The sequence below is a fragment of the Bos mutus genome, chromosome 22 (assembly GCF_027580195.1).
Source record: "Bos mutus isolate GX-2022 chromosome 22, NWIPB_WYAK_1.1, whole genome shotgun sequence".
Classification (NCBI taxonomy): domain Eukaryota; kingdom Metazoa; phylum Chordata; class Mammalia; order Artiodactyla; family Bovidae; genus Bos; species Bos mutus.
The window spans coordinates 42,849,446-42,874,512 of record NC_091638.1 but is presented as its reverse complement, the minus strand read 5'-3'; the positions used below and the strand labels follow the sequence as shown (position 1 = coordinate 42,874,512).

Below are 25,067 nucleotides of genomic sequence, written 5' to 3'. Positions count from 1 at the left end.
CTGACCTTGTTCTTCTCAAAGGGGACATGTCCTCATGACCCCAAATTTTCTTTCTAAATGTCTGCATTTCCTGCTGTCTTTGTCTACAATGGGAGAGAGTCCCAACAAGAAACTAAGAGGACTGGCTCCCCAGGCCAATCCTGGCCCCATGTTTCCTAAATATAAGAACTTAGCCAAGTCATTTATAACATTGCTAGGCCTTATCTATAAAAAAAGAGATAACTGTTAACTCGTTTTTTTTTTTTTTTTGGTTAAGATTAAATGAAAAAAAAAAAGGATGAAAAACATTTGGTGTGGATCTGGATATAGAGCTGCACTCAAAAAATTTCAGCTATGACTAATACCATCTTCATTATCAATGGAGTTAACAGAATGGCTTTACCTACAATGATAAGCCGAGGCAAGACTGGATTCTGTTGGAATTAAACCAGCAAAGAACTGTAGAATGATTTCAAGTCTGTACAATAGAGGTTTTCTTTGCAAGTCGTTTACTCTTCTTGTATAAAAAGTATCTTAATGTAAAAATTATCCAGTTCATATTTGTATTATCTTAAGCACTCATCTCACACATTAGTAAGGTCATGCTCAAAATTCTCCAAGCCAGGCTTCAGCAATATGTGAACCGTGAACTTCCTGATGTTCAAGCTGGTTTTAGAAAAGGCAGAGGAACCAGAGATCAAATTGCCAACATCTGCTGGATCGTGGAAAAAGCAAGAGAGTTCCAGAAAAACATCTAGTTCTGCTTTATTGACTATGCCAAAGCCTTTGACTGTGTGGATCACAATAAACTGTGGAAAATTCTGAAAGAGATGGGAATACCAGACCACCTGACCTGCCTCTTGAGAAACCTAAATGCAGGTCAGGAAGCAACAGTTAGAACTGGACATGGAACAACAGACTGGTTCCAAATAGGAAAAGGAGTACGTCAAGGCTATATATTGTCACCCTGCTTATTTAACTTCTATGCAGAGTACATCATGAGAAACACTGGGCTGGAAGAAGCACAAGCTAGAATCAAGATTGCCAGGAGGAATATCAATAACCTCAGATATGCAGATGACACCACCCTTATGGCAAAAAGTGAAGAGGCACTAAAAAGCCTCTTGATGAAAGTGAAAGTGGAGAGTGAAAAAGTTGGCTTAAAGCTCAACATTCAGAAAACGAAGATCATGGCATCCAGTCCCATCACTTTATGGGAAATATATGGGGAAACAGTGGAAACAGTGTCAGACTTCATTTTTGGGGGCCCCCAAATCACTGCAGATGGTGACTGCAGCCATGAAATGAAAAGACACTTACTCCTTGGAAGGAAACTTATGACCAACCTGGACAGCATATTCAAAAGCAGAGACATTACTTTGCCAACAAAGGTTCGTCTAGTCAAGGCTATGGTTTTTCCTGTGGTCATGTATGGATGTGAGAGTTGGACTGTGAAGAAGGCTGAGCTCTGAAGAATTGATGCTTTTGAACTGTGGTGTTGGAGAAGACTCTTGAGAGTCCCTTGGACTGCAAGGAGATCCAACCAGTCCATTCTGAAGGAGATCAGCCCTGGGATTTCTTTGGAAGGAATGATGCTAAAGCTGAAACTCCAGTACTTTGGCCACCTCATGTGAAGAGCTGACTCATTGGAAAAGACTCTGATGCTGGGAGGGATTGGGGGCAGGAGGAAAAGGGGACAACAGAGGATGAGATGGCTGGATGGCATCACTGACTCGATGGACGTGAGTTTGAGTGAACTCCAAGAGTTGGTGATGGACAGGGAGGCCTGGAGTGCTGCGATTCATGGGGTCGCAGAGAGTCAGACACGACTGAGTGACTGAACTGAACTGAAGATACTTTTGCTCACTCTTCACCTTGGCTATCACCAGGTTATGGCTAGTGAAATAAGCAAAGTGAGTTTGCTGTGAAACTGAATTTCAAAATAATACATTAAGGACACCAGAAAGGATATGTCACAGATTTCCAAGCTAATGGGGCATTTTCTGATAAGCACCTTTTTTTTTAAGTCCATTTAATTATAGCAGACCAAAAAATTACTACATTGTAGAAAATTACAAGGTCACATACAAATTACCAGCCCAGTGACCTCATTACTCGTTAAGAGAGATGGAGAGCAAGGATGAACAGGAGAAAAATAACCCCCTAAGCGACAAATTAGAAACTTGATACAATGGCCGTAGTAGCTTCTAGCCATGGTCCACGGACATCCAGGAAAAAGAAGATGCTGTAAAAGAAGTAAGACATTACTTCTTAGGCCAATGATTTGGTTAATGTTGCCTTTTTTTTTGTCAGCAGTAGCTATAAAAAGTACAGAGTTATTACTTTTGTGATTTTTTTTTTGCTTGTTTTAAAGTAATTTCAGGGACTTCCCTGGCAGTCCAGTGGTTAAGCCTTTGCCTTCCAATACAGAGGGTGCAGGTTTAACTTCTGTTTGGGGTGCTGAGATTGCCCAAATCCCTTGTGGCCAAAAAATAAAAACACAGAAGCAATATTGTAACAAATTTAATAAAGACTTTAAAAATGGTCACATCAAAAAAAAAAATCTTATCATGCTGAGGTTTGACAAAAATCAACATTCTGTAAAGCAATTATCCTTCAATAAAAAAATAAATTAAAAAAATACCTTAAAAGTAATTTCAGATTTATAGAAAAGGTTCAATAACAGTACAGAGAACTATATCATCCTTCAGACAGACTCTCCAATTTAAACATTTGGTCACATTTGCTATCTATCTATCATCATCTCTCTATCAAGGGTTGGTAAAATATGCCCATGGGCCACATCTGGCCCACTGCCTGCTTTTATAAGACCTGTAAACCAAAAATAATTTTAATATATTTTAATAGTTGAAAACAATTAAAATAGTAATGTTTTGTGATACATGGAATTTATATAAAATTCACATTTCAATGTCCATAAATAAAGTTTCATTGCAATACAGCCATGTTCATCAGTTTATATACCATCGATGACAGCTTTTGCGCTATGATTCAGAGTTTAAATATCTGTTATCTTGCCTTTTACAGAAAATGTTTGATGGCCCCCAATCTATAACCATGCACTCATATTGATTTCTTTAATACTAATATAATACCACAGAGTCATTTTCATTTTTCCCTTTTCTGTATTTGTAACTCCCTTCTAACACTTGGGAAACTGCCTTCCATTAGCCTCAGTATATTTATTTTCTGGAGTACAGAACACACCAAAAGTAGTTTCAGAATTCTTAAGCAAACAAAACAGCCAATAAACACACCAAACCTACTCTCTAGGATTCTGTTTATGGTTCTTTTTATCTTCAGTCAAAATACCATGTTCAAAATTTACTCAGGCTAGTACTTTTTTTTTAACTGCTATTATTTTTATAAGTAGTATGTTAAACATTGCTAATATGAGTAGTAGTATTAGATCATTATTACCATATTATTAATATTATTTTAATTAATTTTAATTGGAGAATAATTACTTTACAGTACTGTGATGGTTTTTGCCACGCATCAACATCACTCTGTCACATGTATATATGTGTCCCCCAACCTACCACTTCAGTGTGGTTACATTATTCATTTGAAATACAGCTAGTGTCATTTGCTTCTGTTTGTGTTATATTTTAGGTCTTTCCCCTTGATTTTTATTACTTTTGCTGCGAGTATGTATTAAAATATTAATAGTTCAAAAGTCAGACGTTCACAGAGAGACATAGTTCGGTGAACAGATTTCTCTCATCCCTTCCAGTTTGTTTCTGTCCCCTCATCACTTCAACACCATCCCTACCCACTCCTCCAGAGCTAATCAATTTCATTAGTTTTGGTATCTCTACCATTCTTTTTGTAAAAATTCAGCTGATACACATCTATTTTTCCATTCCTCTTCTTTCTAATGCAAAAGGTACAATACTATAATCACTCTTTTGCACTTTCATTTTTTTCCAACTTAAAATATATCTGGGAAATTATTCATACCAATTCATAGAGAATGTCCTCTCTTTTTTTTTTAAACAGCTGCCCACTACTCGCACTTGTGTGTGTGTGTGTTCAGTCATATTTGAGCCTCTGCGACCCTATGGGTTGTAGCCCACTACCACTATGTTCCTTTGTCCCTGGATGGCAAGAATACTGGAGTGGGCCATTTCCTCCTCCAGGGGATCTTCCCAACCCAGAGATCGAACCTGTATCTCCTGGGTCTCCTCCATTGGCAGGCAGATTCTTTACCACTGAGCCACCTGGGAAACCCACTCCACGATGTGACATACATTTATTTCACCACTCTCCTTTCTTTGGGGAAGTTTTAAATATTTTGTGATTACTGCAATTCATGCTATAATGAATAACTTTGGGCATTTCTATTTTTGTATACTTGAAGATATATCTTCAAGGTAAATTGCTGGAAGTGGGATTCCTGCAACAAAAGGTAAATGCATACTCGGCTTTGTTAGATACTGACAAATTTTCTTTACAACGATTGTACCCTTCAGCATTCCTACCAGCAACATCTGAGAGTGCTCATTTCCCAAAGACATGTCACAATACTATGTAGTCAAGTTTTTAATACTTTCCAATCTGAGATATAAGAACTAATATCTTATTTAATAATTTCATTTTTTAAAGAGCAATCTATTTTTATGGGGTGACTTGTTAATAAGCAGAAATGTGTAGTCTAGCACCTATACCTTCCATGTTTATATTTTTATAGGAGATATTTAATGCTAAGTCATTGTCTTGACCCTTGATCAATTTATTTAAGCCTCTGTCTTCTCAGAAGCATGCCACAAACATCTAGGGATGGGGGAATGTCAGTTCAGGCTCACTCACACATGTCAAGCCCTAGCTCAGTTCTGAACCATGTCCTTGGCCTGCTTCTCACTCTGGCTGCCTATGGGCTGGAACCTGCTCCTGCTCTTTGTCTCGCATTTCCACGTTGTTTGGACTTGATACTCTGTTTTGTTTGGCTCCTTCAGCTCTGACTAGAAACCTTTTCTCTCAAGGACAGATCCTATCCATCTGTAGAGAAAACCCCCAGCTCCTGTGGTGCAGAATATCTTCTTCAGTCAGGCTTGCTCTCTGAGCAGGTTGGGGAGCTACTTCCTATTCCTGCTTTCCTCATGAACCCAGGCAGGCCTCCCACCCCTGCCCCTCCTCTTGGAACTGAAGAGAAAGGGCTTGCAGGCACATCTATACATGGGGAGCACCTCTGTCACCAGAAGGTGTGTTTTATTCAAGAGTCAAGACATGGGTTCACTTTAAATCACATACAAATCTAGTGTAGATGAAGAATAAATACCATCTTGTGAATCCTCACGACAGACAAATTTATCTAACATTAAAATCTCACCCTCCCTGCTAATACCATGCTCTTTTCATTCAACTTGCATGTTAGATTTTTAAAGTGGGGGAGTGAGCTTTAACTGAATCAGAAATGACTTAGATATGTTTATAACTGAGGATAATGTCCTCACTTTAGAGTATGGTTTCAGTTTCTTCACTTAAAAACAAGATTATGTTTACAAGAGAATTTTACACACCTGCCAAGCTCCTCTGTCCAAGGAACTGTCCAGGAAAGAATACTGCATGAGTAGCCATTCCCTTCTACAGGGGATCTTCCCAACTCAGAGACTGAACCCAGGTTTCCTGCATTGCAGACAGATTCTCTTCCATCTGAGCCACCAGGGAAGCCCTTCACATATATGGTAAACACTTACTAAACTGCTGTGTTTAGTGACTTCTGTGTCAGACCCTGGGTAATCAGAAAGCTCATAGTCAGATGGAAGAAACATTCTAAGCAACAGAAAATGACATGGGCTGATCAGCTTATCTGTTTATTCATTAAAGAAATTCCCTTCTAAGGAGACTGCCTACAATCTTGTATACATTTAAGTATTTATTAGGGGGAGTAATTATTTGAGAAATCTAAAACAAGACAATTATTACATAGCTCTCGTATATAGGACTGAGGTACCTACTATCAAAAGTCCTCGGTCAGAGAAGATAGTTTAGTGTAAGATACATATACAGGAGGTCTTCTCTTAGGGATTAAGCAACTTGCAGACATTTCTATCCACTACTTATTGATATTTATCATTTGGTACCAGTGCACATTTATTATTCACTGAAAGCACTCTGGGTTTCAAAAATTGTGGCCATGGAACTGACTGGGGAGATGACTAGGAAGCATCTTACTTTGGGGAGAATTCATAGATTCTTTTAAAAGCTGGTTAAAACAAACAAACAAACAAAAACCACCGTTTTCCCAGAAAAATAACCAAATGACCAAAAATAACAAAGAAAAATGACCAAAAATAACAAATTTTGCTTTTGATTTTAGTAGGTCAGAAATCAGCTGAAGCCCATTCATGGACTTCTGGACCCTGACTTAAGAACTTCTGTACCTTGGACTATCACAGAGATGATGTTTCTGAAGCATAAAACCCATGGTTGGCAAAGTTTTTTATAAAGGACCAGATGGTAAATACATCACAACTATTCAACTCTGTTGCTGTAGTGTGAAAGGAGATATAAACAATAAGTAAATGAGTGGCATGGCTGTTTTCCAAGAAAAATCTTATTCACAAAAAAAAAAAAAAAAAAAAATTCCACCATGGCAGGATTTGGCCCATAAACTATAGTTGAATGACCCCTGTCTTCGAGGAAGGGACTGTGAAGTGGAACATTCTCAAGGCTCTTATGAAAAGTTCTGTCAATTTTCCTCCTAAATGCCTTCTGAATCCACCTTTCTCACCATCTCTTCTTCCACAACCAAAGTCCAAGCGACTACCTTGCCTCCTGTTCTGTAGTAAAAGCTCTTAATTTATCCCCTTTAGAGTTGTTCATTCTAGCTTCACCTCACTGTTCTCCACACTATGACCAAAATGCTAATCTGATTATGTCAACCTCTTTTTAAAACCCTTCAGTCTCATTGGGAAGCTCAGGAGAAAGATCAGAATCATTATCTTGGCCTTTGCGGCTCGAGGCTATGGTTTTTCCTGTGGTCATGTATGGATGTGAGAGTTGGACTGTGAAGAAGGCTGAGCTCCGAAGAATTGATGCTTTTGAACTGTGGTGTTGGAGAAGACTCTTGAGAGTCCCTTGGACTGCAAGGAGATCCAACCAGTCCATTCTGAAGGAGATCAGCCCTGGGATTTCTTTGGAAGGAATGATGCTAAAGCTGAAACTCCAGTACTTTGGCCACCTCATGCGAAGAGTTGACTCTTTGGAAAAGACTCTGATGCTGGGAGGGATTGGGGGCAGGAGGAGAAGGGGACGACAGAGGATGAGATGGCTGGATGGCATCACTGGCTCGATGGACGTGAGTCTCAGTGAACTCCGGGAGTTGGTGTTGGACAGGGAGGCCTGGCGCGCTGCAATTCATGGGGTCGCAAAGAGTCGGACACGACTGAGCGACTGATCTGATCTGATCTGATCCCCTCATCTCTTCATGTTTTTCTAACCTCATCTTGAATTGCTGTCCCTCTCACTCACCATGCTGCAGCCACACAGGGCTTCTCTTGATTCCTGGAGTATACTACACTCCTACCATCACAGGGCCTTTGACCAGGCTGTGCCCCCTTGCCTATACCATGCTCTCTCAGGTTTCTACCACGCCCCCCTTTTATCCTGGTGGAATCATCTCCAACCTTCATATTTCGGCTCAAGCATCACACTCTTAAGAAGTCTTTTTGGATGCTCCCTCTCCAATCTAGCTGAGATCCTTTGTTACTTCTTCTAATAGAGCAACTGTGATCTTCTTAGTAAGAGCTCTTATTTCAACTCATAATTATACCTTCATCTGTTTCGTCATTCAGTGAATGTAGTCTCCCCCACTTGACTTTCAGTTCAGTTCAGTCACTCTTTTGTGTCCAGCTCTTTGCGACCCCATGAACTGCAGCACAACAGACCTCCCTGTCCATCACCAACTCCTGGAGTCCACTCAAACCCATGTCCATTGAGTCGGTGATGCCATCCAACCATCTCACTCGCTGTCGTCTCCTTCTCCTTCTGCCCTCAATCTTTCCCAGCATCAGGGTCTTTTCAAATGAGTAAGCTCTTCGCATCAGGTGGCCGAAGTATTGGGAGTTTCAGCTTCAGCATCAGTCCTTCCAATGAACAACCAGGACTGATCTCCTTTAGGATGGACTGGTTGGATCTCCTTGCAGTCCAAGGGACTCTCAAGAGTCTTCTTCAACACCACAGTTCAAAAGCATCCATCCTTCAGCGCTCATCTTTCTTTATAGTCCAACTCTCACATCCATACATGACCACAGGAAAAACCATAGCCTTGACTAGATGGACCTTTGTGGACAAAGTAATGTCTCTGCTTTTTAATATGCTGTCTAGGTTGGTCATAACCTAGGAGCCCATTCCAAGGAGTAAGTGTCTTTTAATTTCATGGCTGCAGTCACTATCTGCAGTGATTTTGGAGCCCAGAAAAATAAAGTCAGCCATTGTGTATACTGTTTCCCCATCTATTTGCCATGAAGTGACGGGACTAGATGCCATGATCTTAATTTTCTGAATGTTGAGCTTTAAGCCAACTTTTTCACTCTCCTCTTTCACTTTCATCAAGAGGCTTTTGAGTTCCTCTTCACTTTCTGCCATAAGGGTGGTGTCATCTGCATATCTGAGGTTATTGATATTTCTCCTGGCAATCTTGATTCTAGCTTGTGCTTCTTCCAGCCCAGCATTTCTCATGATGTACTCTGCATATAAGTTAAATAAGCAGGGTGACAATATACAGCCTTGATGTACTCCTTTTCCTATTTGGAATGAGTCTGCTGTTTCATGTCCAGTTCTGATGTTGCTTCCTGAGCTGCATACAGGTTTCTCAAGAGCACCTAGCAAAATGCCTGGCACAGAACAGGCACCTCCTCAATATTTACCGAATGCATGGAAGAGTCTTTCCGGTAGTCCAGCATACTGAGTGCCACCTGGAGTTGGAATTTTCCATAACAATAAATAATGCTGCTATTGCAACCATTTTGCCTCTATGTTATTTTTTCTCTACTTGCTACCAACACACTATTGTTTTCTTATATGTGTTTGGTACACACACAATTTGGGGTCAGCCTGAGGACACACATCTACTGCTTTGCAGCTGAGGCAGAAAAATTTAAATGTCTGCCTCAGAAAATAGAATATTGGTTCATAAATATGTTTTAGTAATACGAGAAACTAAGAAACTCTATTTTTTCTTTGAAACTTAAACATACACCAAGAGTTCTTAATAGCTTTTCTTCATAGGATTCATCTCTCATTTGAAGCAGGAAGATCAAACAATAAGTTGGAAACACAAATTCTGTGTTGGGAACTCTTCTGTATGTCTCTTAAGAGGGATTGGAATAAGTATTACGATGCTATCGTTTCATTTTGGTTGTTTCCTGCAGAAGGTCTCTAACCAGTTTCTCAGTGTTCTTATTTTGAAGGCCTTTTACAACATTTCCACCAAGTGCTTATCTAGTCTATGGATTTAATTACCATCACTGACTGTGCACTTACTACTTTCCAAGATCATATTTCATCTTCAAATAGCTTTGACTATTAGAAAGTTTTTCTTAATGCTGAGGGAAAAAATTTAATTTCATTTCCACGCTTCTCCTACAGCTACCCCTTGGGGCTCCTAAAGAACAATTTTAATCTTTCTCTAAGACACAGTAGGAGAGAGTTAAGGAACTGTCCATCCAGAACTCCTTCCCCTCTCTCTCCTTGCAACAGCTCCCTCTGGCCATATGATCTGGAATGATCCTGTTCCTGCATGAGCCCAGAGGCTCAGCACCTGACTTAATCTGGGTCAATCACTGTGCTTCCCTAGAACTTCTGAAACTGGATATGAAAAAGAGCGACAGTCCCAGAATGAAGATGGACGCCCAAAGAAGTGAAACTCAGAAGCCACTGGTGACCACACTCCCTGTCATGTGGTAGAAGCCAGTCTGAAGAGAGAATGAAGAAGCCTAAAGTCCGGGTTCTGGGAATAAAACAGTAGTGGTACAAACTGAATGTACTGGCAAACTGGGGAGATGATATAGGAGTTTGGTTTAGTACATCAAGAATCTGAGGTCTTGCTCTTTTTTCTACGTGATGATATGTTAGAAATATTTAGGATCCATTACCAGGTCTCAGTCTTAGCTCTTGTTTATGCTGACACTGCTCCACATCCATCTGCTATCATCTGCTTCTATGCTTTTAGAATCTCTCCCCTGCAATCTTCCCCCAGCCAATCTGGACTCCCTTGAATCCAGAGCGAGCTTTTTAAAATTTTCTCTTAGGGCAAAAGCCCAAATTCTACAAAAAGCCCAAATTCTTAAAGCTCTGTATAGTCCGATCCTTACTATCTCTACAGCATATTTTTGTGCCTCCCCTCACTGTTACCGCCACTCTACCCCCAAGCGTCAGAGGGAGAGCCCATCCTTACTTCGTCTCTTTCCCCATAATAGCCTAATCTATAGACCGAATGTTTACATCACCTCCAAATTCACAAGATGAAATCTAACTCCCACTATGATGGTGTCTGGATGTATGGTCTTTGGGAGGTGCTTAGGCCATGAGAATGGAGCTCTCACAAATGGGATTTAGTGCCCTAGAGGGTCTTGACTCATCTGCCATATGAGGTCACAGTGTGAAGATAGCGGTCTATGAAACACGAGGAGGGCTCTCACAAAATACAAAATCTGCCAGGACTTTGATCTAGGACATCTCAGCCTCCAGAACAGTCAGAAATAAATCTCTGTTGTTCATAAGCCACCAAGTCTATGGTATACTGTTATAACATCCTAAATGGACTAAGAAACCTAGTTTACTTTCTCCATCTTTTGTCTCAAATTTTACTTCAGAGAATCCCTGCCTGAGTTCTAATTCTACTGCAGCTTTAAAATCAGTCAACGTTCCAGCAGAAAACACTTGGTACACTCAAATTAGGATGATATGAGGAGGGTTTAAGAAAGGGCTTATTACAAAGGTAAGGGTGGGAATGGGGAAACCAAAGGGATAGTCTAGAATTCCAAGGCTTTCGCCATCTCCCCCCATCCACCCTCAGCCCCGAGGGAGAAGAAAAGAACAGTGGGCAGAATCCACAGAGAGAGAGGGTGTCCTTCACAGGGGCTCTGCCAGGCTGTAAGATCCATAAGGCAGACAATTGTGTCTGTCTTCTTCACCTTTGGTTTGATACAGATACTCAATAAATGTTTGTTGAATGAATGAATGAACAAATTCTTGTAGGAAGGCTGAGGCTATACGAGAAAGATAAACAAGTGAGAGTGAAAAGATTGGAAAACAGATCATTCTCTGAGGAAGAACCAGAGAGGAGGTTAGGAGAACACACCCTGGGAGCAGTAGGAGAAATAACAGGAGTCATAAAAGGCAGCTAGCTGAGAACATTATGAGAATGATTCTTTCCAGATACTTCTTCCTGTCTCATCATAAAAGTGCTCCCAGAGGATGTTTACATTATGGCGACATCTGGAATAGGACTATGTCTCTTCTGCAGCAAAAGTTGGGAAACGCGTTATGTAAACAAGTACTGTATTTTTATCTCATATAAACCCAGGTTTATTTAGACATGTAGCAAACAGTCATACAAAAGGAAAATCATATTCTTTCTTCTGGCCTCTACAAAATGACTTCTCCTGCCCATGTCTTTGCAAGAAAACCCATAAAACAAAGAGAATCTGGCTCCCCTAAGTGTTCAGTGCTATAAGAAATCACAAAAATCATTATCTTATTTTACTCTGCTAAATACTTTATACATTCTCTGCAGAACTGAATATCTTTCCAGTGTGGCAGTATTTTCCCTTAGGTTAAGAAAATATTAATGACATATCATCTTGAGATTATTTTACAGACATTGACTCATTAGATATAGCAGGTAATTCAACTCTGGAGGCACAAATCCAGGCATCAGCCATCAAATATAACTATAACACGTGACAGTAATATCCCATCTACTTGAAACAACATGGAAAAAAGGCTTTTCCACACTATTATCAGCTTAGCTGCCTTATAATTTTACACTGAATAGATGTTTATCAAGCCCCTGCAGTGCTGCAGACTTTGTGCTGTGTATTGACGAGTAAGACATGACTCCTACCCTTGAGGAAATCAGTTTCCTGAAGACAGACTGTTAAGACCAACATTTATAAGACAGTAAAGTAACTATTGCTAAACAGAGGTAAGCCCAGGGAACCTCTTAGGAGGAGGGCTGTGATAAGGACTTTTCTGTTTATCAAAACTGATGAAAGGATTCCTTCTGAAGTACGAGAATGAGGTCACAAGACAGAGAAGAGAAGATGGAAGGGTGTTCTAAAAGGAATGGCATGCACCACAGTAGAACGGTGTAGAGTGTTTGAGGTCCCTCTAGCAGTGTGAAGTGATGGGCAACGGGTATTTACACATGTGCTGAATGAGGAGATACAACAATACTGAAGAAGGCAGTGGTTTTGAACGACAAGCTAAGCAATTCCTACTTTATTTATAAGGCCCTGGGAATCTACTGAAGGCTTTTAAGCCAGAAGAATCTTGGATTTGCATTTTAGAAGCATCATGGTGGCGTCTGTGTGGAGAATGGGATGGTGGGGAATAAGAGGGGGGCCATAAAAGTCATTTAGAAGTTTGCTGGATAATCTAGGAAAGAAAGAACAATTTCATTTAGGAAGTTTAGTTCACATGTGTTTCAAAACACATATGAGGAACACAGAACCTTCCCCTTGACAAAATTCACTTTCCACTGTATCCATCTGCTGTTGTAATACACAGCAATCTCCCAGGAATATATCTTGTTTTTGTAATCCTGTGAGAGTGAAGGTCTCTAGAAATGGCAGTATACTTCAAGGACCTTAACACTCTAACAAGGAAAGTTCTAGCTTCTTTCTGTGTGTCCCATATGTTATATAAGTTAAATTCAAATAGTTATTGAGTATCCTTGTGCCCAACAGTGTATTGGATATATGAGGATACTGAACAAATACAAGACAGGGAAGTAGTCAAAGACATGAATAGGCAAGTGAGAAGAAAAGATAGAAATGCTCCTGTCTCCTCCAGATAGGGGAAGATACTTGGCTACAGAAATGCAAATTAAAATGAGATACTATCGACACATAACGGCTTGGCAAAAGTTCTAAAGTTTGATGATACTCAGTATGAGCTGAAGGGATGTAAATTAGTGAACAATTTGGTAATACCTATCAAAATTACCTTTGACCAAGTAATTTCACTGTTAGAAGCTAGTTACTGTAGGACTTCCCTGGTGGTCCAGTGGTTAAGAATCCACCTGCCAATGCAAGACACATGAGTTTCATTCCTGTTCTGGAAGGATTCCACATGCCTCAGGGTAAATAAGCCCGTGGACCACAACTACTGAAGCTGGTGTGCTTTGGAGCCCATATTCCACAACCAGAGAAGCCTACACGCTGCAACTGAAGACTACCCCCAACTTGCCACAACTAGAGAAAGCCTGTGCAAAGCAATGAAGATGCAGAGCAGTCAAAAATAAATAACTATTTAAAATTAAATAAAATGAAAAAAAAAACTTATTGTAAACATATATTTGCCCAAGCTCATAAAGATATGTGTGTGAGGATATTTACTATAGCATTGTTTACAGTCACAAAAAGCTGAAAACCCCTGAAACGTCTAGAAGCAGAGAACTTGCTGAAAATATTATGATATATCCAAACAATTAAATAATATCCAGCGGCTAATGAAGAATGTTTTGATTGTCAGGTGAAAATTTAGAAAGAGGTTAAAAAACCTATTCAGTAAAAATCTAAAAATCAAGTTGTATTGTAGAAGAGTACACAGTTTTATCCCATTTATGTCAAAAAATCCATTGTTGTTGTTGTTCAGTTGCTGAGTGGTGTCCGACGCTTTGCAACCTCATGGACTACAGCACGCCACACTTCACTGTCCTTCACCATCTCCCAGAATTTGCTCAAACTCATGTCCATTGAGTCTGTGATACCATCCAACCATCTCATCCTCTGTTGTTCCCTTCTCCAACTGCCTTCAATCTTTCCCAGCATCAGGGTCTTCTTTAGTGAGTCAGCTCTTCGCATTAGGTGGCCAAAGTATTAGAGTTTCAGCTTCAGCACAGTCCTTTCAAGGAATAGTCAGGGCTGATTTCCTTTAGGATTGACTGGTTGGATCTCCTTGCAGTTCAAGGGACTCTCAACAGTCTTCTTTAGCACCATATTTCAAAAGCATCAATTCTTTGGTGCTCAGCCTTTATCACGGAGAAGGCAATGGCACCCCACTCCAGTACTCTTGCCTGGAAAATCCCATGGACGGAGGAGCCTGGTAGGCTGCAGTCCATGGGGTCACTAGGAGTCGGACACGACTGAGCGACTTCACTTTCACTTTTCACTTTCATGCATTGGAGAAGGAAATGGCAACTCACTCCAGTATTCTTGCCTGGAGAATCCCAGGGACAGGGGAGCCTGGTGGGCTGCCGTCTCTGGGGTCGCACAGAGTTGGACACGACTGAAGCGATTTAGTAGCAGCAGCAGCAGCCTTTATCATCATTCAGCTCTCACATCCATGACAACTGGAAAAACCACAGCTATGACTATACAGACCTCTGTAGGCAAAGTAATGTCTCTCCTTTTTAATATGCTGTCTAGGTTGATCATAGCTTTTCTTCCAAGGAGCAAGCATCTTTTAATTTGATGGCTGCAGTCACCATCTACAGTGATTTTGGAGCCCAAGAAAATAAAGTCTGTCACTGTTTCCATTGTTTCCCCATCTATTTGCCGTGAAGTGATAGGACCGGATGCCATAATTTTCGTTTTTTGAATGCTGAATTTTAAGCCAGTTTTTCACTGTCCTCTTTCACCTTCATCAAGAGGCTCTTTAATTCCTCTTCACTTTCTGCCATCAGGGTGGTGTCATCTGGATATCTGAGATTACTGATATTTCTCCCTGCAATCTTGATTCCAGAACAGTATGAAAAAACACATAAACAAAACATATTTTCTTGTATATGCATAGAAAGTTTCTGAAAGGTGCACAAGAAACTGTTAATCTGCGAGGAGGAATGTGAAGTTGGGGATGGAAGAGTAAGACTTATTTCTCATAACTATTTTTCTACTTTGGCTGAATTTTTTTTAAATTACTTTTCTTTTTAAAGGCAGATTCTTGTTCTTCAGTAGCTTCCAATTTGATGGCATCTATAAGAAAACTCCTCTGAAACACAGCTTAAAAATATCTACCAAAAAGTGCTTTAGGTTGACAGGTGCTTACTGGAAACAAAAGTCTCAATTGGTCTCTCAACCAATGGAGGAGGAGGGAAGAAAATGGGGTGCCTTCCTCATGCCAACACACACCATCTGAGCTGATCCTAGCAGCCTTCCCCATTGGAAATACCAACTTCAGCGATGAAAGCAGAACGTTTTGGGTCTTTATAAATGTTGGTAAAGTTCCTGGAAATTGTCAAGATTTCATTTGCATAAACAACAGCAGCTTTAATGCTATGGATATGACTAAAAAAAATAGGTGGTGGCTTATTATTTTTAACACATCATCCACTAGCCTGGGTATGAAAGCAAAATGGTTCCTGGCTGACATTAGCAATGTCAGGTCTGACAATTCACTGATACCACCTGACAAAGAATAGTTACAATGGAAAAATCAAAAGATGCTCTACCACAGAGGGGAGGCCTGGCTTAGAGCTCAGAGGGAACACATAGCCTCTTCTCATTTTAGGAGATATAGTCATGGGAGTGTGTGAAAAGAAATTTAAAATTATGTTTTAATCAGCTTTTCAAAGAGTTTCTTTTCTTTTTTTAGTTACTGGAAGATAAAAGGTCTTAACGTCATGGAAAACTAAGCAGTGACTCACTTATCCTTTACCTTTTGTTGGAGGGGAATAATTTTGGGGTGAAAATTCTCAAGGAAGTCAGTTTATCTCCTCAAACCAGAAAAAACTAATCAAGCATTGTCTGATTAATTAGAGAAACTTGAAAAAAATGCTATCAAGGCCTACAGCTGTAATCAATTTAATCAACATGCAGAGAGCCAATCTGGTTTTCTTGATTAACAAAGCTGAATGTTAAACAGAGAGTGTGACATTGTAGTGCCATTAGCTAAAAGCTACAAATTGAGCATTTTCCCTAAATACTCAAAGTCAGGTCAGGAAACAGTGAAAACTTTCTTTCTTATGATGAGGACCATGGGAATGAATATTTCAATTTTTTCCCTTGATACTTTCATGCCAGAAGTTTCATATAAATAGAAATGTGTAGAAACTTCAGAATGCTTCAATTAAGACAAAAAAAAAAAAAATCAACCTCCTGGAAAGACCACATACTAATAAAATAAAGACAAAAGAAGTGATGTGAGATTTCTCTGTTTAATATCATCCAAGTTGGTATGGAATTCAGCAGGAACAGACACATGCGACACACAGAGATGAAATTTCTCTTATTACATTTTTAAGATGTGAATGCAAAATGCATCTATATAGTGCCTAATGAGTAAATTGGAAAATTCAATTTGCTTATTTTATTTGCATGAAGTCAATTTAAATGTCTCATGCAAGATTGCCTTATTAATGGTTTGTTTCTTGCTCTTAAAAACTGTAGTAGTATAGCTATAAAATGATGATTAGATTTTGTGTGGCAGATCTTTGCAATGCAGTCTGGAGTTTTATCTGTTAAAACAGTAATTCTCAATCTTTTTTTGGGGAGGGTAAAATTCTCTTTTTCTGTGCTTGAAATTTAGTAATACTGCTAAATGCTGCTAACTAGTGTGTGGCAATCAGATATTATATTTGTCATGTATAATTTTACCAAAATAGGTTTGTTATGGAGATATGTCAGTGACTTCCCTAAAAATTATATTGAAAATAATTCAAAGTCCTCTTACTATCATTCCCATTCCCATTTTCTTGAAGAGAAATGGAAAGGAAAGAGTACATAGGGCATGGAGGGAAAATGTACAGAGCGAGCTGGTGGAAGAGCTAAAGTCTACCCATTAGTACGTATAATCATAGTTTTGATTTTGGTTGGCAGAACACACTTTTCTGCTATCTCTTCTGCTGCTGCTGCTGCTGCTGCTAAGTCACTTCAGTCGTGTCCGACTCTGCGCGACCCCAGAGACGGCAGCCCACCAGGCTCCCCTGTCCCTGGGATTCTCCAGGCAAGAACACTGGAGTGGTTTGCCATTTCCTTCTCCAATGCATGAAAGTGAAAAGTGAAAGTGAAGTCACTCAGTCGTGTCCGACTCCTAGTGACCCCATGGACTGCAGCCTACCAGGCTCCTCCATCCATGGGATTTTCCAGGCAAGAGTACTGGAGTGGGGTGCCATTGCCTTCTCCGATCTCTTCTGAGAACCTAGCTTTTCTTTCCTATGGGCAACTCTCATCATGTGCTTTGCGATATAAACCTTCCTTCACTCCCAGTCTTGGGACAGGCTTGAGACCCAGGGTGGGCTAGAGTTTACTTTTGGGCTTTTGTTGGGTTTATGAGGAGGGTCCTGACTCAAGTTCACCAAAACATGTACAGGTGAATGACATCTATTGAGTGTATTTTCCAAACAGGAAAAAAAAAAAAAAAATGGCAGCGCAAAACTGTGAAAGGTTATGGTGTTTTTCAAGAAGTCCTTCAGAACCTATTTCTATGGGAAGTTTGAATATTATTTTACAGCAGAAGGATACACATAGAATGAGGATTTTTTCATTACAAATAAACATCTTTGAAGATGCAGAGCAAACAACTGTCTCTTCAAATAACAGATTTACCTTATCTTTGGGGGACATTCAAAATATCTGAATGCCATAAACCTCACTTGTAGGTGTTGACAACAGAGTGGTGACAAAGCCACAGTCCATGCTTACATGGAGCTTACAGTTAGGGGTGGAGACAATATATATATATATATATATATATATATATATACATTGTAAAAAATACATATATATATAGAAAAAGAATATATATTATATATTCATAAAGAAGTGAAGGAGTTCAGTAAATCCTAAAATATGCCAATTTGACATAATGATTATCTTGACCTGAAAGCAATGAGAAGAAACAGACAGAAGAAAAAATCTACTCACCCCATTTCTTCCAGGATGGGTAGGATGATTTTAATCATTGGAGACAACTCTAGACTCTAATCAGAGGTGGCACCAGAGGAAATCTATTAAGATGTAACAAACTTTACTAACTAGCCCTCCCTTCCATTAGTTTCCCCATATATTTACCCTCCCACAATTTGCTATCTAAGAGTCTCAAAGTTTCTTTTCTTTGTCTTACCACTTTGCTAAAAAATTTATTGTTCTCTGGTTAAGATGCTGTGAAGCCAAAGTTCTAACCACTCCTCTGAGTTCCATCGCTGAGTTCTTCCATGTGTACGTACACTACATAAGTGTTAGGAAGCTCTTGTTGGTTTGCTTTCCTGTTTGTTTTGTTAGTTTGTCTTTTGTCAGTCTAATTTGCAGGAGAACTTGGGAGGGTAGAGGGAAAAAGTATTTTCTCTCCTACAGATAGCAAAAAATGCTATTAAAATTTTTACAATGAAGATTTAATGAGTATTTCATACTAACAGCTCTAGCATAGAGTTAAGGTGCTAGGTTTTCATGAAAACTCCAACCTATTGCATATGGATTGATTTCAAATGCACAAGGAGATCGAGAACCACAGAATATCTGATTTGGAGTCATTTCTCAGAGATGGGTATTTCTAACCATACTAGGCTTCTCAGATGAACAAATTAAATTCACATTTAAACTGTTTACAAGGGAAATCCTACTGCTAAGAATCCACAGGCATTTTCATGTGCAGAGCACTGTGCAAGGAGTAAAGGGGAAGCAATGGGAATCAAATAGAAAAAAATGCATTCTTTTAGACCGACCACTTCAACTTCTAGGATTGATTCCCTAAAACCAGCAAGGCTTGGTTGGTCACTGAATGGAACACTAACATGTTCCTATGCTGCATTTCTGGATGAACATTTATTTAATCCATGTGGAAAATGCACTGACAACTGGGTGTAGTGTTCAGCATTAGGGGTGACGCATCTATTAGGGGTACCAACAGAGCACGCAATTTAAACTGCACAGATTTTGCTTTGACCTTAAATTTCCTTTTAGCTTTGCAAATTTGGGGTTAAACCCTGTGCCTCTGTCACCTCACCTGGAATATTGGAATTATAGGACTGACAACACCATGCTGTGGTAGGGATTAACTAAAGTAATACAGCATATGGAAACTCTCACCACTTAGCGCCTGCTACAGAAATGGAGTGAATAGTGATAGGTGTAGTAATAGTAATAGCGTTAGTAGCTATTGTTATTTGAAATTACAGAAAAAGAGTCACTCTCAACTTTATATAACACCTTTTAGAGAGTCATAACACAACTATGTGTTAAAGTGCTTTGTAACTAAGCCCTTTGTGCAAATCAACAGCATAAAACTTTGCAGCCTTTTCTAACTTTAACTAGAGAATAATTGCCTTAAAATTAGAATACAAAATAAAACCATCTAAACCTTTCTACAGAATGATTGGGACTTAATGGTGCAGAAAGAGTAGGTGGGGTTTAATTTAATGCTCTAATTTAGCTCTCTGGGCTTTTGTAAAGAATAACTACAGGGTATCATTTTCATCATTAAGTGTGTCAGATTATCAGATGCCATATTTATGTACTGATTTCCATTTTCTTTTCAAAGTTTGGTTATTCCTTTATGTTCACTAGTCAAATAAAACAATGATATGCTAAAAAGAAGGCTTTGTGAGGTGAGTGACAATTTAATTTTCCCTCAGTGTTGGGTGGCTGCACAAGAAAATAAAGAACTGGAAAAAGCTGACAGAATCTTAAGCTGACTCAATTTATTTTCCAGTAGTTGCAGGGTGTATTAATTGTAACATTTCGGTTAATAAAAATATTATGATAGGATGCTGATCTGGGTGATAAACGGACTTTTGATCAAATATGATGGTAAGATGCTATTTTTAAAACATAGGGAGGAAATAATCAGATTTCTTTTGTGGCTGGGACCATTCTAATGCATAAATTGGACTTGTCAAGGAGGGTGATAATTCTTTACTGTCACCAGGCTACCATTATCACCATTATTATTACTCATGGTGTTACCCCAGTTTCTATTCAACCTAAAGATGGTCCTTGTTCCATAGAAAGCTTACATGCTAAACTGTAAGCTTAGCAGGAAGATACAGAAACACTTGAACATCAGAAAGGATGGAAGGTACAGAAACACTCAAATACCAGAAAGAGCAAACTGACTATTATCAGATTAAGAATTACACTAATGGTTCTTAGCAATAAATTATCTTATTAAATACAACATACACACAGAAAAGTGCACAAATAATAAATGTGCAGCTCAGTGAATGACCTGAAAGTTACTATAACCATCAGCTGGGCCAAGAATAGAAGCTTCCCTCCTTTTCCTAATTACACTTCCTGCTCCCCTAAAGTAGCTCAGATGGTGATTTCTAAAACTACCAATTAATAGGCCTGTTTTTGAACTTTGTAGGAATGAAATCATGCAATATGTATTCCTCAGCTGTTTAGCTTCTTTCCCTGAAAAGTGTATTTGTAAAACTCACTGGTGGTTTTGAGCATAAATAGTATTCTATTGTATATGACAGTTTACTTATGCCTTCTACTGTTGAAGGAGACTGAGTCATTTCCAATTTGAGGCTATCATGAATGTGTCTATGTTGAAAAGTTTCCTGTTCCAACTCGGGTCAAGTGGTGGGATTTCTGCAAATTAACTAATGACAGTCAGATCAGCAGGAGAAAAGACAAAGTTTATTCACATGTGTACATGAGAGTTTCTCAATAAGTAAATCATTAAATAGCCAGAGATGAAAGTTTATAAGCCAATTTGACAAAGTTTGCAGGAGTGTTGGGTGTGGTGGGTGTTAGGGCTTCAGTGCGCAAGTATGGAAGGTTCTACTGAGTTTTTTGATGCTATTGGAAATGGGCAGTTTGTCTTCAAGACACCTTAATGGCAGCTGTATTTTCAGGAGGCTCTGCTTCAGTCCGATAAGGAAAGTTCAGATAAGATTTCTTTCTGTATCTCTGAAGCTCAAATGTTTTCACTTTAAAGCAACCTTTCTATCAATTCTGGGGGTCTGATTATGTCCTCATTATTTATGCATGTCTCTGGGTACACATATGTATGCTTTCTCCTGGCTGTATATCTAGGAGGTAACTGCTGGGTAGAAGGATATGGTATGTTCAGCTTAAAGAGATACTGTCAAAATAGTTTTCCAAGGTAGTTGTACCAATTTGTACTCCCACCTGCAGTATTGAGTTCCAGTTGCTGGGTATACTGACCAAAATCACCAATATTGTCTATCCCAAATCATTGTGATAGGATATAGTGGAATCACAGTGTATTTTAATTTGCATTTTTCTGATTTTTAATGAGTTTTTTGTGCACGTTTTCCTATGTTTACTGGCTATTTGGATATCTTCTTTTGTGAAATGCCTGTTCAAGTCTCTTGGCCGTTTCTGCTTTCTTTTGAATTGCCTTTTACTGATTTGTGGCTCTTCATATACTCTAGACATATATATTTTGGAGTACTTCCTCTATTGGCAATGTCTTCTTCCACTCTGTAGCATGCCATTTTATCTCTTAAGTAGTATCCTTTAATAAGTTCCTACTTTTAATAGAGTCCAATTTATCAATTTTTCCTTTATGATTACTGAAATTTGAGACCTGTTTATAAAATCTTTTCCTATTTCAAGGTCATGAACCTATTCTTTGAAATTGCCCTCTATAACTGAGCACTTGAGATGGAGCTAGTCTGAATTGAAATGTGCTATGAATATTAAACAAACACTGGATTTCAAGGACTTTATATGAAAAACTGATTGTAAGATATCTCATTAATACAATATTTTATACTGATTTTGAAGAGAGCAGCAACCAACCAGATAGGCATAAAGACTCCTTTAAACTGAAAACATATGGACAGATGCAGAAATAAATCTTTTATGATTTTCCCTTATCTGACTAACACAGAGCTTTTCAAGAGTCAGATGCTACAAACCCCTAACTCTGGTACTCCCCAGTTAAGGATGGCATCTGACCTTAAGCTACTAAAACTGTGTAAACAGAGCCTTATCAGAATCTTCTGTCCTTTCCCACTGAAGTCCTACCCACTCCCAAATCCCCCTTATTAAGTTTATATATAAACCCTTACTCTGGCTATTCAGAGAACTACTTATTGAATGCTTTCACATGTATGTGTAATAAACCTTTTCTCCTGTTAATCTGCTGCAATTAATTCATAGCCACCTAATCCCATTACTCAAACACAAGCTGGTAGGAAAAAAAAAAAAGATCTCATCTACAATTACATGTTCAAAAGATGTTAATAATATTTCAGACGAGTGCGTGCATGTGTGCTAAGTCATTTCAGTTGTGTCTGGATCTTTGTGACCCAATGGACTATAGCCTGCCAGGCTCCTCTGTTCATGGGGTTTTACAGGCAAGGATACTGGAGTGGGTTGTCATTTCCTCCTCCAAGGGATCTTCCCAACCCAGGGATCGAACCCAGGTCTCCTGCATTAGCAAGTAGATTCCTTACCACTGAGCCACCTGGGAAGCCCCATATTTTGGATACACTGGGCCAAATAAAATACATTACTAAACTTAATTTTACCTGTTTTTAAACTTTAAATGGGTTACTGGGAAATTTTAAATTATATATGTGACTCACATTCTATTTCAGTTGTTTTCTTCCTCTAGGTGTGATTGCTTTGCCTCTGGTAGGCAATCAGCATGCGGTCAGAGAGCTATCAGTGATTAGAATGGTTCAAAATAAATGTGTCTTGAGTCCTCCAGAGAACTGGTCTATTTTTGGTTAATTTTGCTGTCTAGGGTGTGGCACTTTGGAGCCTCCAATTTTTGTCCCCCAAGCCCATGAGACTGTCGGAGGCTATGTTCAGCTCCCCAGCCTCTCAGCGACTACTTACTGAAGTGGAATACTTTCTGAGAAAAGTGTCACAACATGCAGGTTTGCCTTTCCTGGCTTCCCTTCTTTTTTGGAGCAGGGCTCCATAAATTCTCATTGCCTTGGAGGTTTGCCAGTGGCTTCAATCAGATGATTCTCATATTTTGGCTTTTCTGGTTGTTCTCAGAAGGAAGTTCAGTGTGAAACAACCAAGCCTGCCATTGCCACAGGCAGAATTCATGTTAATTAATTTAAAAATATATCGTGCCTGTCATTTAACGTTGCAGGATTTTCATTATGGTTGATGTGGAGAACGGAGTTAGGGTTGTGGAGGAAAAGCAGTCCTAATCTCACTTCAGTCAAGGAAAATTTTATAGAAGATGGATGACTTTTAAAGTAGGGGATAGTGGTATGGTAATAATTTCAGAGTTAGGGAGTGTCACATAAAACTAGGAATAAATTCCATTTGATAATCGAGCTGACTAAATGAATAATGGAAATTCTAGCTAAAAGGAGACAAATGGATCATAAATCACATGCTAATTCTGAGTGATAGCATTGTTTGGGGTACCTTATTAAGAAGGAATTTAAGTTTACGGTGAGGCCCAGGGGCAAGAGGATTGTGATCCACTAGCAATGTAATGTCCGCTATGGACAAAGGAGGGGAGATAGTGGGTGTGAATCATAACATCCTAGAAATCACACGCTAGTGACTGAATTACCAGGCATCAAAAGCATGATGATATCGGCCTGTTCGTAAATTTAAATACTTTAGATTCATCATATAGTGGTTCCTAACACACCACCCAAAAGGTGTTGTTTTGGCATATTGATTATTTTGAGCTGAAGACACTTGAGAAATAATAGATTCAGGAGGTGTTCTCTGACCTCTTTCATTACACTCAAAAGTAGGCAGAAATTTACTGTGAGGAAGGTGCCCTTACTGGTAAGGGTATGATTCAATCACGAGAAACTCTTATCAGGCCACACAGAGTACAGACAGGAATCTACATAACAAATTTTACTAAAACAACCCTTATCTTCCATTAGTTCCCCTATCTATTTACTCTCACATAGTTTACTATTTCTAAAGCTTAAACCCCTTTTCCTTTGTTTTGTTACTTGTCTACAGATTTATTTTTCTGTGTTAAGATGCTAGATAAGTTCCAAGTTTGAATCCCCGCTTTGAGTTTTACTCATTACTGAGTTTCTCCCATGTGTATGTGTAAAGCACACATAAATAAAGTTTGTATGCTTTTCTTTTGTAAATCTGTCTTTTGTCAGTTTAATTTTTAGGGCCCACTGCAGAACCTAGGGGTGTAGAGGAAAAAAGGATCTTTTTCTTCCCCTATAATCATATCATTTTAATCAGCTGCTGATCAATATTAAGCTGGTAGAAGTTCTTTAATGGAGGACTATATAACATATATCTGTAATAAATGTTCTGCTGGGTCAGTGAATGTAATTTTCAAAATTATGGAAAACATTGAGCTGAGACAGAATAGGTTGGGGCTTCCCTGGTGGCTCAGATGGTAAAGATCTGTCTGCAATGCAGGAGATCTACGGGTTGGGAAGATCCCCTGGAGAAGGGTATGGCAGCCCACTCTAGCATTCTCGCCAGGAGAATTCCATGGACAGAGGAGCCTGGCAGGCTACAGTTCAAGGGGTTGCAAAGAGTTGGACATGACTGACCTACTAACATGCGAGCATGCACACACACACACACACACTCACACACACAAATGTGTGTGTCATAGACTGATGACAGAGCTGAGATTAAAAATGATCTTGATAGTTAAGGGTAGTTTAGACAGCAGTATCTCTTTTACAAGTATTTACCAAGATCCAGTTCTGTGTCAGATACTGCTATGAAATGCAATGATGGGCAAAAATAGAGTTACTACCCTTTTAGAGTCTCAGTGTGGATGGTGACACTAAAATCAGTCAGATAATCACAAAAATATGTAAGTTCTGTGAAGTTAAATGGTGCTATGATAAAACAGGGATAGGGACTTGAGGGCTCCTTAGGGGAAGTGTCACTTGAAACAAAATCTAATATATGGAAAGGTATTAACCAGGTAAGGTAGAAGGCAAAATAGGAGAAAATATTCTAGGAAGATGGAACAATGGGCAAAGACCCTGACGCAGGTAAACATGA

At 39.2% G+C, this 25,067-nt stretch overlaps 1 protein-coding gene across 13 annotated transcripts in view; it reads right to left on the bottom strand.

The window, feature by feature from the left end:
* CFAP20DC (CFAP20 domain containing) overlaps positions 1 to 25,067 on the bottom strand; it is a 267,642-nt gene that overhangs the window by 18,575 nt on the left and 224,000 nt on the right. The gene's annotated exons all lie outside the window — the stretch shown is intronic.